The following is an 11,648-nucleotide window of genomic DNA, read 5'->3' as shown; positions in this document are numbered from 1 at the left end:
CAGACAGTGGAATGGGATGGGCACAGAGAGCCCACTGCAGCAGGGAGTATAGAAGACTGCATTAGCATTCCCCATTTAGCCACTATGAGGCCGTTTCTGTGGCAACCTGCTGCCGAACGGTAACTAGGCGACAGGAACATGGCTGTGTGTGTATGGTCTGCCTGCGTGCTATTGGCTTATTGATGAAGGGGAGGAGAAGGACTCAGTACACCAGCAAAAAAAATGGTGAAGGAAAGGCAAACAATGAAAAAATAGAGTCCATAAATCTTCTTTGCTGTGCTTTTGTGTACTTTGCCTATTCTCTTTTCTCAGTGTTGATGCCGTAGGTAGGGACCTAATGACTCTAAGTGGGGAGCCTTCACAGCACGACCTGGTGACATTTGCGCTTTACGGTATCTTGGCAGTCACGGCTCAGCGCTCCGTGGAGAGCTAATGTCACAGTCAAACCTCTTATAAGTCAATGTAAAAGAGGTCAAATAACTGCTATCATTGGACAGAAAAACATAATGTGGCTGGCTGCTACATTACTGCTTTCAGCGACAACATGCTGCGCTGTGGATAATTGAGACCTATCAGTTGAGGTCTTTGCCTTCGATCCCCGTGTGCGCTATCGACTGTGTACGTGAGCGTGCTGTCAGATCAGCAGATCACTCTCATATCAAGCAGGTGGGAATGTTTGCCAAGGCTCTTCTTATGTGGGAATCTTCTTGAGACAGGTGAGGTGAAGAGTTGAGAGCTTGTACCAGACTGAGTGCTTGTGTCAAGAGGGGAGTCAGAGGGCTGAGATAGGTCACAGCACTACAACCTGCCTCGGTACAAGGCTATGCTCTTCCTCTCCCTCTGGCTTACAGGTGGGGAAAGACGTAGACAAGAGAGATGAAGAGAGAGAGAGGGGATAGTTAGCGGTAGGCTGACATGTCTTTGTTCAGACCCAGTGCTGCAGTGTGCTGCAGTGCAGATGATGTCATCTCCACCTGCTGCCTGCTGCTCCAAATGCGATGCACGTCCACTGCAGAGGGAGGATGGGGGTAGAGACGAGTGGGAGGAGAGAGGGAGGAGACAGGGAAGGTGAGCAGCCAAACAGAACTGTAACAACACGGTGACGTTGTTAACGCCCTCCCACTCTCCGGTTTACTCCCATGTGACGGTGTGTGGCAGCAGACGTGGTCACTCTCACACATTTAGGGTAGACTGTGACAAGCTATTTTAAACAAGCAACTAGGTGCAAAAATGAGCAGCACTCATTTTATTTTGAATACTTAAAACGAAAGGTGATTAGTCATCTGAAGTGTAAAATTACAGCTGTCAACACACAAGTACGCCTTCCAAAGCCAGGTTAAGTTTCTGCGGGTGAGCCCAGTTCCCTCTCTTGTGGAGATTTATTAGGCATCTTCCCCGTGCTTTTGTTGCTGTATTCACCTGCAGGACTTGGACCCTTGCTAACTCTCCCCATCCAAATTGAATATGAAAAATACAAAAGGAGAGAGATCTCTTCCCTCTCCTGTATAAAAACCTACACCGACTTTCATGCTCTATCAATTCTCATCTCTGGTATGGGTTCTTCTGTGGAGTGCAGAGTGGTATCTACTGGGGGTTATTCTAATGAGAACAGCTAACAGTTAAGAGTGAAGGATATTTTTTTTCTTCTCTACACTCTGTTACATAACAATTGGAGTGTGCCTTTTGAAATTACACTGATTATGTTGCTAAATTACTTGTCTCCCCATAGAAGTGAGAGCACCACCTCTAACCTGTGGGACGAAAGAATAGAGAGGATGGGGAAAAAAAACACATTTAAGGGTGTTTTAATAGAGTGACTGTTGCATTAGCAGAAAAGTGAACACTATGCATCAAGAATGTGAAGAAAACAACGTGTTACACTCTGTGCCAAAGGTCTTGAACTTTTATGACTGATAACCCAAATGAGTAATTTTGTCGCTGGCCTTGGGAACAACGCTCATTACAGTAAATGTCTAGTGTTGTCTCTGTGGGACCAGCCAGACACTGGCCTATGACCTGGTCCTGTAATATAGATAAAGAGGCTGGGCTCCATAGGGAAAGTCACAAGTCTAGTTTGGTAAAGGCACTTTTGCACGAGAGCCTTAGCAGAAGTACTGTAACATACTTCCTGCATGATAAAACTAGTGCCTGATCTCTGCAGAGTCAGTAGTGTGTCTTAGCGTGTGATGACTCTTCTGTGTCACTGTGGCACTGCTATTGCTTCATATTAGTTTCTGTCAAAGGACATGGATATCCTCTAGAGAATCAGAGAGCACAGGACCTGGCAAGATGTGCATTGGGTTTCAACCCACACGGCGTCACAGCCCTGCCCCATGTGATCTATCTCATATCCGGGACATGGCAGCAGCTCCTCATGAGACAGGTTGACATACAGACGGATAAGGGAGGGAAGGACAGGGCTGTTTATTGACACGCAGTGGAGCACAGTGGGAGTGAGAACAGGCTGAAGGGAGGAAGAAGACAGCAGGAGAGATTACAGGTAAGGACAGGACAAGGATGAAGTGAGATGAGATGAGAGGACAGGACGAAGGTGATGGAGAGGGGGAGAAATAGGGAGGAGGGGGTCAGGAGAGAGAGGACATGCCAAGGCAGAAGTTGTTATAGAGACAGGTTGGAGAATTCAGTGGTTGGGTCAGGTTAGCGGGCAGCAAAAAGCAGCTTTTCTGTCCCTGCTCGGAAATGTCAAGGATGAGGGCAAGAGGAGAACTATTATTGGACCCCATTATCTTGGAAACGTGTGGGCGCTTGTGCACACAAACACCTTGTATTTTCATCCTTGGACTAGTAAAATACTGAGTTCAAGTACAAGAAGCTTGTTGAATATACTGTAATATCAACACACAGCAGCAGTCAGGGTCTTAGACAAACAATATAGACTGAAATACACAGTTGTGTTAGAATCATCGAGTGTCTGTTTTTCTGATTTTAGCTCAAGAAATAAGTTCCTCTGTCCTTGGTCATCACAGACTGTATTCTTTATTGAAAAAGGCAAACTCATCTTTTATCCTAGAGTGGCTTACAAACGTATTCATAGAGCGAACTCTCCATAGAGTGTGGGAGGACATCTTTAATCCTCACTTCTGAACCTCTGGTTGTGTTCATGCCAATCAATTTAGTGCTAGACCTCATTATCTCTCTGTAGCCAGTCAACTTCTCACATGTAACCCAGTAGAAAGACCGGAGGCCAGCCTCCCTCTGGGTCTCTGTGTGAGCTGACTGACAGGGGTTGGTATTTGTGACCATGCAGAGGAAGGGGCCAGGCCATCTGGCAGCAGCCCTCACAGCTGGAACACATGGGTGTCTGTTGATTAGGCTGACTTTACTTGACATAGTGTAATGACTGGTTTTGGATTTGTTCTGTCTACTATTGTTTTTCCTTCCTTTTTTCTTGTATGCAGAGTGATAACAGAAGACTGTTCTGACTGTTCAAACAATAATATTGTACAAGATAAAGACATCTTCTGTAGACTCTGTTATTATGGCATCAAATCTATTTGAGGATCCCATCCATCCATCTGCTCTACTGCTTATCCTGTTCAGGGTTGCAGGGGGTGGGGCTAGAGGCAGGGTACACCCTGGACAGGTCGTCAATCCATCACAAGGCTAACACACACAAACTGACAAATGCATTCACAGTCACACGTAGGAGCTAATTAGAGTTTCCAGTGCACTTAACCTGTGAGTCTCTGGACTGTCAGAGGAAACTGAATCACCTGGAGGAAACTCCTCAGACATGGGGAGAACGTGCAAACGCCACACACAAAAAAAGGACAAGAAAGGCAAATAAAATGACCACTACAGATCCAGACAGATTTAGTTTTGCTTTTTGTCATTTTAGCTGTAAAACATTTTTGCCGATTCCTCTCTGTCAGATGATTTACCATGTTTTCTATGTCCTGGTCCTCAATCCAAAATTATTTTGTCAATGGGCAAATGTTCTTTACTGGCCTTGCGTACAACAATTTGTATCCTGTATACAACAGAAGAAATCCTTCATGCATACGGCAATCAGATTTGATGTCAGACTAAAAACAAAAGTTAAACCAGCCACATGCTTGCATCACTGCTAAATTCCTCTTGTATTTCTCTAACAATCTACAACAGAAACAGTTGGGTAAAACTATAATATTAGGAAACATTATGTTCTGAATCCCAACAGTTTCCACAAAGAAATAATTTATTCCCAGCCATATACTGAAGTTTAATAACTGCAAACAAAGGTCACAGTGCTTGAAAGATACTCTTCTGTTCTGCCACAAAGGTGAAGCAGCTCTTAACCTACTGGCATTTGCCCAGATATATAGGTCAATATGAGAACAGTCTGAACGCTGAATAGATACACATCGTCACATTGTAGGTAAAATGCCAAGAGTGCTCGCACTGGGGATTTACTGTCATCTGCTATCACGTTAATAGAGTGAGGCAGTATTGGCTTTTTGTCTTGGAAAATGGGGTAGTTTGATTTTTTTTTTTTTTTATAGGTGTTCAATTGATACAGTAACAAGTACATATCATTAGCTTCCTATTTGCATAAACAACTATATACTGCTTGACACAGGAGCTGCAGCCAGGAGTGCAAATGAGAGATGAGTAGAGAAATAATTTCAAAGATGAATCAATCTGATATAAAACACCATGGCCCAAGGGACAGGACGTCTCCAAAGCTTTCCATTAATAGTAAGACAACACAGTTAGACTGAATGCATTCACAGGATTCTCAGCCTGTTCTCCTTTTTTTTTTCTCCTCTCAGTCGTTTTTAATACTTTATACTTAGAATCACATTTCAGTCTTTTGTCATATACTGGAATGCTGTCTACAGAATACTGTAGCAACAATTGTAATTTCCAACTGTGGACACACAGGAGAGTGAGCAGAGACATAGACCTGAGATTTACAGCCATCTGATCTTGAATGTGATATATGTTATGCTTTGTGTGAGACTGTGCATATTACCCCCCTCTATTTTAATTCTTTATCTGATGACAACTCAGAGGGATACAACTGCACAGCGTGCTCAGGGACTGAAGCTGACTTTGATAAGCACGTTAGCTGACTGACCCACAAATGCAAAGCAAAGCTAACAGCAAAATATAAGCTCTTTCCCTGGATTTTAGTTATTAATATGCAGCACAATTAGCAGAAAATAGGGAAAAACATATTATCCCCTTATGCTTTATAGCAGATTGGGTCTTATTAGGACAGAAGTGGGCAGCTAAATGCAAATTTCAAATCACAGCACTGAAATATTCTGATTGATGCATGACACAATGTGACCTAGTCCATACCACAGACTACAGCCTCAAAACTGACCAAAGGCTCTACTAAATACCTCTTTGACAGTCCCACCTCAAACTACACACAATAAGCTTCACAAAGGTAGTATCCATTGCACGACTATTATGTGGGATTACATTAGATAGACATGGTGTTATTCTCTATATCTACTATATCTTGGACTTAATTGATTTTAAAGTGGATTATTATAAGGTTGGATAAATAAATTGTCACCATGTGAGAAAAAAAGAAAATTAACTAATCAAATTAAGTGTAATAGTCATTAACAGTTAGGGGTCTTGATTGAGTGAAATTATGAGGGAAACTTGAACTGAGGCAAATAAACAGCCAGAAATGTTGTGCTCCCTCTAAATGACTGTTTCTCTGTAAATGTCCCCGTCGCTTTAAACCTTCTAGTCTGGGGTGATCCATCACCTCCAGGTGTAAGCATTCCCACATCAGTGCTGCTGTCGCAACAACTACTACTATTGACATTGCTCCTTTTATCAATATCATGGGTAAAGCCACAGCAGTAACATTGTTGCCTAAAATATTATAACAAGAGATTATACCTCTGTTATTTTTGATATTATTAGTACAATACATCTGATATACCATATTATAACTTCTCATGTTAGTAACATTTCCACAGATAGTAAGGTAAACAGATAGAGAAATAAACAGTCTTTATTGTCCCAGGTGGAAAATGTGTTTTCACAGCCCCATGCCCCTACATGTATCCCCAAATACACTTACATACAGTATATCAGTATATACAATCACGTATAGAGTGTTCAGTGGGGTGTTTTATTTAGGGCTGCTGGAGCACAAGTATTACCAAAGTGAAATGATCAGTATTAACATTGCTACCCATGCTGCTCCTGCAGCAAGCACGCAACTACTACAGACGCTACTCTACTGCTAACACGACTTCAACTATGACAACTAATACATGATTTTGTGAAGTTCAGCCAAGACACAAACTGTTCCTGCTGCTGCCAAATATACTATGATACACCATTTTGCATTAAAGTGGCCAGTAAACAGCGTCACTTGGTATTACTGCGATGAATGCATGTGCGGAACATCTTTGTACAACAAAGTTGTGTCGTGATTCAGCCAACATTTGCAAAACATCATCTACAAGACTTTGCAACTTTGGTCTAATTGTACAGTATCTTATACAGCGCTGTTCAGAGGCTACTATATGGGCGATGCTTCTCATTCTACGCCTTGAATATAGAAAAACTCTAAACTTCACGGACGAGCAACAGGTAGATAAATGCATATCTGCAGCTGTCTCGCTTTAAAATATTCTGGAAAGCTCTAAACCAAAGCATCGTTTGAAGACTAAACAGGGCTAAAGTGAAGTCGCTGTTCATAGATCCGTGCTGCTGGAAGTTGTTGTCGGCGGCAACACTCGATGGACTGCTGTAGCAACGTGTAGTTAATTGTTTAATTGTGTCTTAATTGTTTAATTGGTCCATGCTGTTGTTATAGTCAGCCCCGAATGCAATTCTGAACCATGAGACAACAGCACAAGCAGATTTCACCACCGACACACTGGCCCCGACAACCTGAGCAGCACTCAGGGCTGCGACAAGCCTCTAATGCGCTAGACAAGAGCAACTACCGTACTTTAAACAACACGTGAAACAGCACTTGCAGCGTGAAGACACTTGCCTGAGTGGATCACAGTGACCACATAGTTCAACAGACAAGACACACAAAAACTGCCAGGAAACAGTCATGAGTCCTTGTAATGTTTTGACAAAAAGTACCTAGACTTGGAAAACAGGCAGAGGAGAGCTGTGAGTTAACTTCCTTTACTGTTCAAAATGCCAGGACATCAAATATTTAGTCACTGAAGGCGTCTTAATGAGTCTCTAATTTGCCCAAGCACTAGTCGTGAGTCAGGAGTTGGCTACTATCAACGTCAACTCTCCAGTGTTCTGCAATGAGGCAGAATCACATGAAACACTCGAAGAAGCATGTGGCCAAAACAGACTATATCAAACTCCGCTACAGCACTGAGACAGTGTGACCACATGAAATCACAAGAATCACTTAGCATGCGGGCTATTCCAAAAAACGTGGAACTTTAACTTCTTGTGGCACAAGCTTACACGAGAAAGGCGCAGAATATATATATATATATATATATATATATATATATATATGTAAAAAAAAAAAACAAACAAAAAAAACAGCCCAAACACAACACAAACAAAGCACAGCACAGCACTATAGCCATAGGTTGAACTTAACACTTCTAACCTTCTATTTTATTTTCCATTGGTAGAGTCCACCTCAAAGCCAAGAAATACTGCCTCTTTTGTCTTTTAGGAAATGCAGGTGTCATTCACTGGCATCCTGACCCAAAGGAGTCCAACCAAAGCTGCATTTCACTCAATTTGCAGTTTAGCCCCCTCAGTCTGACGGTCAGGCTACTGCATGGTCTTATACGGAGAAAAAATAGTAATAAAAAAATATATATCCTTGGTGTAGACTGAATCTCAGTCTCAACAGAGCACTCGTCAACAATAGAACAAAGTGAGGGAAGAGAGCGACGTGAGGAGAGGGAGAGAGAAAGAGAGAGAGAGAGAGAGAGAGGAAGACCGCTCACTACTCTTCTTCCTCTAATAGCCCCCTCCTCCTCTTCACTTGTTTCACCTCACACATACACACTTTCCTAGTGTTTCTAGTAGTCGCTGCTATACCAGCCTGCAGTAAAATGACAAATACCGCTGCTAGGAGACGTTGTGCGCACGTGCCGCCGGTAAACAGACGCCCTAATTCCCGTTTGCTGCCTCCTCCGCGAGCCGTGGTCCTGCTCCTGAAAGCTCGCTCCTTAAATTATTGTTGTTATTGTTGGTTATTTGGCCTATGATAATAATGATAATAATTAGTATTATTATTCAAATGGATCTGATCTGCTCGACGCGTGTGGCTGCTGATTCGGTTCACTGTGCGCCTGCACGGCGTCTCTCCCAGACTGGAGAAAGTCGGTACAACCATTCAAAATACTACGACTGGATTCGCCTTCTCTCAGCCTGGCTGCCGTCTGAAACCAAATCTTGCTCTGTTTGCGGTAGTTTACCATGTTTACCCAAACACGCCCACTCCTCCGCTCCTGCATTGTGTGTACACGGTCTGCCGTTTGTCACGCCGGTGTAGTTGGGCTCAGTCAGTACTGTCAACACGCTCCCCTGAACACTAACAGTCAGTATGCGGCTATGCGGGGCTGTAATTTGGCAGTTCCCAGCGAACCTCTCCCGGCTCGGACCGTGGGATTTGAGCTCAGGGACTTATTGGGGCGGACGGTGAGTGCTCTGCAGCTCCGACAGCTTTTCTGTCCTGCCCATGGCTCCGTACCTGCAGTGCTGCAGAGAAAAGCGCCCCTTCCCCCACTCTGCATTATGACAAATCAAGGCAGGCAGGCAGCTGTGCCATTAGCACATCATAGCACAGTGAGTCTTCCATTGGAGAACAAACTCACAAAGCTGTAGGCTATAGCACACCGCTGCGGACTCAGACAAAATAGCCTATTGCACGTATGACACGTAGTGTCAGCAGCCTACAGTTAATCAAGTGACTGACCGAAGGGGTTAAGTGGCGTGAGTTTGTACAGTCAGGAGTGTAACAGGAGTCTTTTCACACTCGTATTTTGGAAGTGAGCAACTAGAAGGTTAACAATCATTACTAGAATAGATGTGCAGCGCTCTTTGCTTGTTCAGTTGTGCTTCAAGACTGTGCACATTATCGATGAGTACAAATATCCCAGTGATTACATTCTGCCCTACTTCTGAAGTTATAAGGTGTAGATACCACAGTGGGAATTTAATTTCTCTGTGGGCAATCAAATTTAAACATTTACTTTTCCCGGAAAATCATTCTAGTATATAAACCTTCATGGATTTTAAGGTGCACTTAAAAAGAGTCGCCAGAGTCGCTGTCCACAGTGCGGTGGTCCTGAAGCTGCACACGACTGGACACACACGATTTTGCCACAAGGAGGCTATTTGCTAAATCCTGGAGGGACACTATTGTTTTGTAGTAACGTGTATGTGATTGGCACTTCTAAATATTTCAAAGGAAACAATCCTTCCCTTTTGGTTTGGCTAACCCTCTCCACTCTCTCTCTCTCTCACACACAAACACATACACACAGAAACTCACCTGGGGTCCCATCAGCTTGATACAATATTACATAATTTGTATAAAGCAAACACACACATATGTCATATTCCTTTAAACGAGCAAACAATCTCAGAATTATGTGATCTACTTACTTTTTGCTATTTTCAGATACTGCAATTACACTTTCCCATGTTATGTGTCAGACTGTGGATCTCCTTCTCTAATAAGTTTTGGAACAAATGATTCATCAGTAGCAGGATGCATCAGAGCTAAATTAAAATGAAATCCACCAGAACTTTAAAAGTGAAAATTCCAGTGCAACCAATGATTTTTGTGGATCGCTACTTGTCTTTACCATCCTCAAATAAAAGATTGCAGATTACCATGAAACAAAGTGCGAGATAGCAGGCAAGGGGTTAATATAAGTAAGGTAATAGGGTGGGCTGTGTTCTTCCTGAGACAGTCAGCTCCTCCTTAACTGGTTCTGTGAATGGGCCAGTGAGGCAGTAGGGTATGAATGGCGGAGGGATCCACTGGTACTGCTGTGCATGGGAGCCGCCAGCTCTCGATTACTCACTCCCACTCCCTCAAGGGCCGTCTGCAATGCAGCTGTCCTGTGAGCCTGTGCTTCACCGTGCCCTACTTTATCCTGTCAATGCTCAAGCACTGCAGCAACGCTTCCCCAGCAGCACAAACACACGCACACATAAACATACAATGACTTACATTCTCATTACATTCTGCTGAACATGTCTACAGTAGGTCTCCTGGCTCGAAGACTTAAGATGAATTTAAACAGAATGGAGATTTTCAAGCCCTGCAGCATTTAGATTATCTAAAATGCTGATCCACAAAAGCTTTCTTATTCAAAGGGGGGTCACACACAGCAATTTTGATATTATTTGCAAATAGTCATGAACACCAATGTCCAAACCTGCCATTGCATTTGCACTGCTGTATACACAAATAGCTATCTTATTGTCTGATTGTAACATAATTGAGATGAGACAACAAGCCTTTCTTTCCCTGAACTGATCTAAAAAATAAAAACTTTGAATATGACGATGATGAAAGTGAAAATGTCCCACTCAACACATCTTAAGACAACAGAAATAACTCTCAAATCAGTTTCTCTTGAGCAATACCAAGTGGGGCTGGGCAGTATGGTTGAAATCTATATATCACAATATTACTGGGCTGTAGAGTATAACACCCTTATTCAAAGTCACATTTGTTATAGTCTAAGGTCAGATAATATATTTTTTAAGGGCTATTAGGGTTGAAAAGCAGCCCCACTACTAAGAAAAGCTACTTTCCAAAATCTATAATAGTAAGGTTACAGCTTCTATAAGGTCTTCACTTCACTCCATCCTTACTGAACAGAAGCAGCAGACTCAAGACCCAGGCAAGTTCATATATACAACTCATTGCACATATCTTTGTTATTGTTCTACCACTGTACTCCTGTCAAGGTGGTATAACATTAATTCAAACCAAATTTCTGCAGCATTTAACATTACCCATAAACATACAATGCGTGAGTTAAGTTGCCAAAGTGCACAAAATATATATAACATGTTGTTACTACATATGTGGACACATACTGCAAGTGTGTAAAATGGAAGACAACAATTTGTCCTTTGGCACTTTTCAAAGCATTTTATAATGTCTTGCAGACTTCTTTGGCTCCGAGGAGAGCTGATGCATATGAACGTGTGAGTTGTGAGAAATTTGGTTAAAGCCAAGCAAGAGAGAGGATTTTTTATATATGATGATTTAGCAGGTCATTCATCAAAATTAAGGCAAGACACAACAGGTGATTACTTACTTGATTATTTATATTAAGACAATTATTTTTTGCACTGCACGTTTTCTGAAATTACAGGTTTATATATGCAAATTAGGCATTATCAAATTAATTATACCTTAATTTGCATACATTTCCAGGACAAAAATCTGAACACTGGGTGAAGCCAGGTGCAAAATTCTCAATAATGTCATTAACATATTAGAGTCAAATATTTGGGTATATATCCTTTTTTAACTCATTAATTTAGAAAATACTGTCAACAGCCATAAAAAAAAAAAAAAAATCCTTCAGAATTAAGATAGGAATATAAATGGAAAGCTTTACTATGAAACCTGTGATGACATGATGCAGGCAACTATCGCAGAACTGCATATTGTGTTACAATGCTAACTTTTAGTGAAT

This window comes from Seriola lalandi, unplaced genomic scaffold (assembly GCF_002814215.2).
Source record: "Seriola lalandi dorsalis isolate HSWRI2012SDOR001 ecotype SW California unplaced genomic scaffold, Sedor1 jcf7180002054262, whole genome shotgun sequence".
NCBI lineage: Eukaryota > Metazoa > Chordata > Actinopteri > Carangiformes > Carangidae > Seriola > Seriola lalandi.
Note: the sequence above shows the minus strand (reverse complement) of the source record.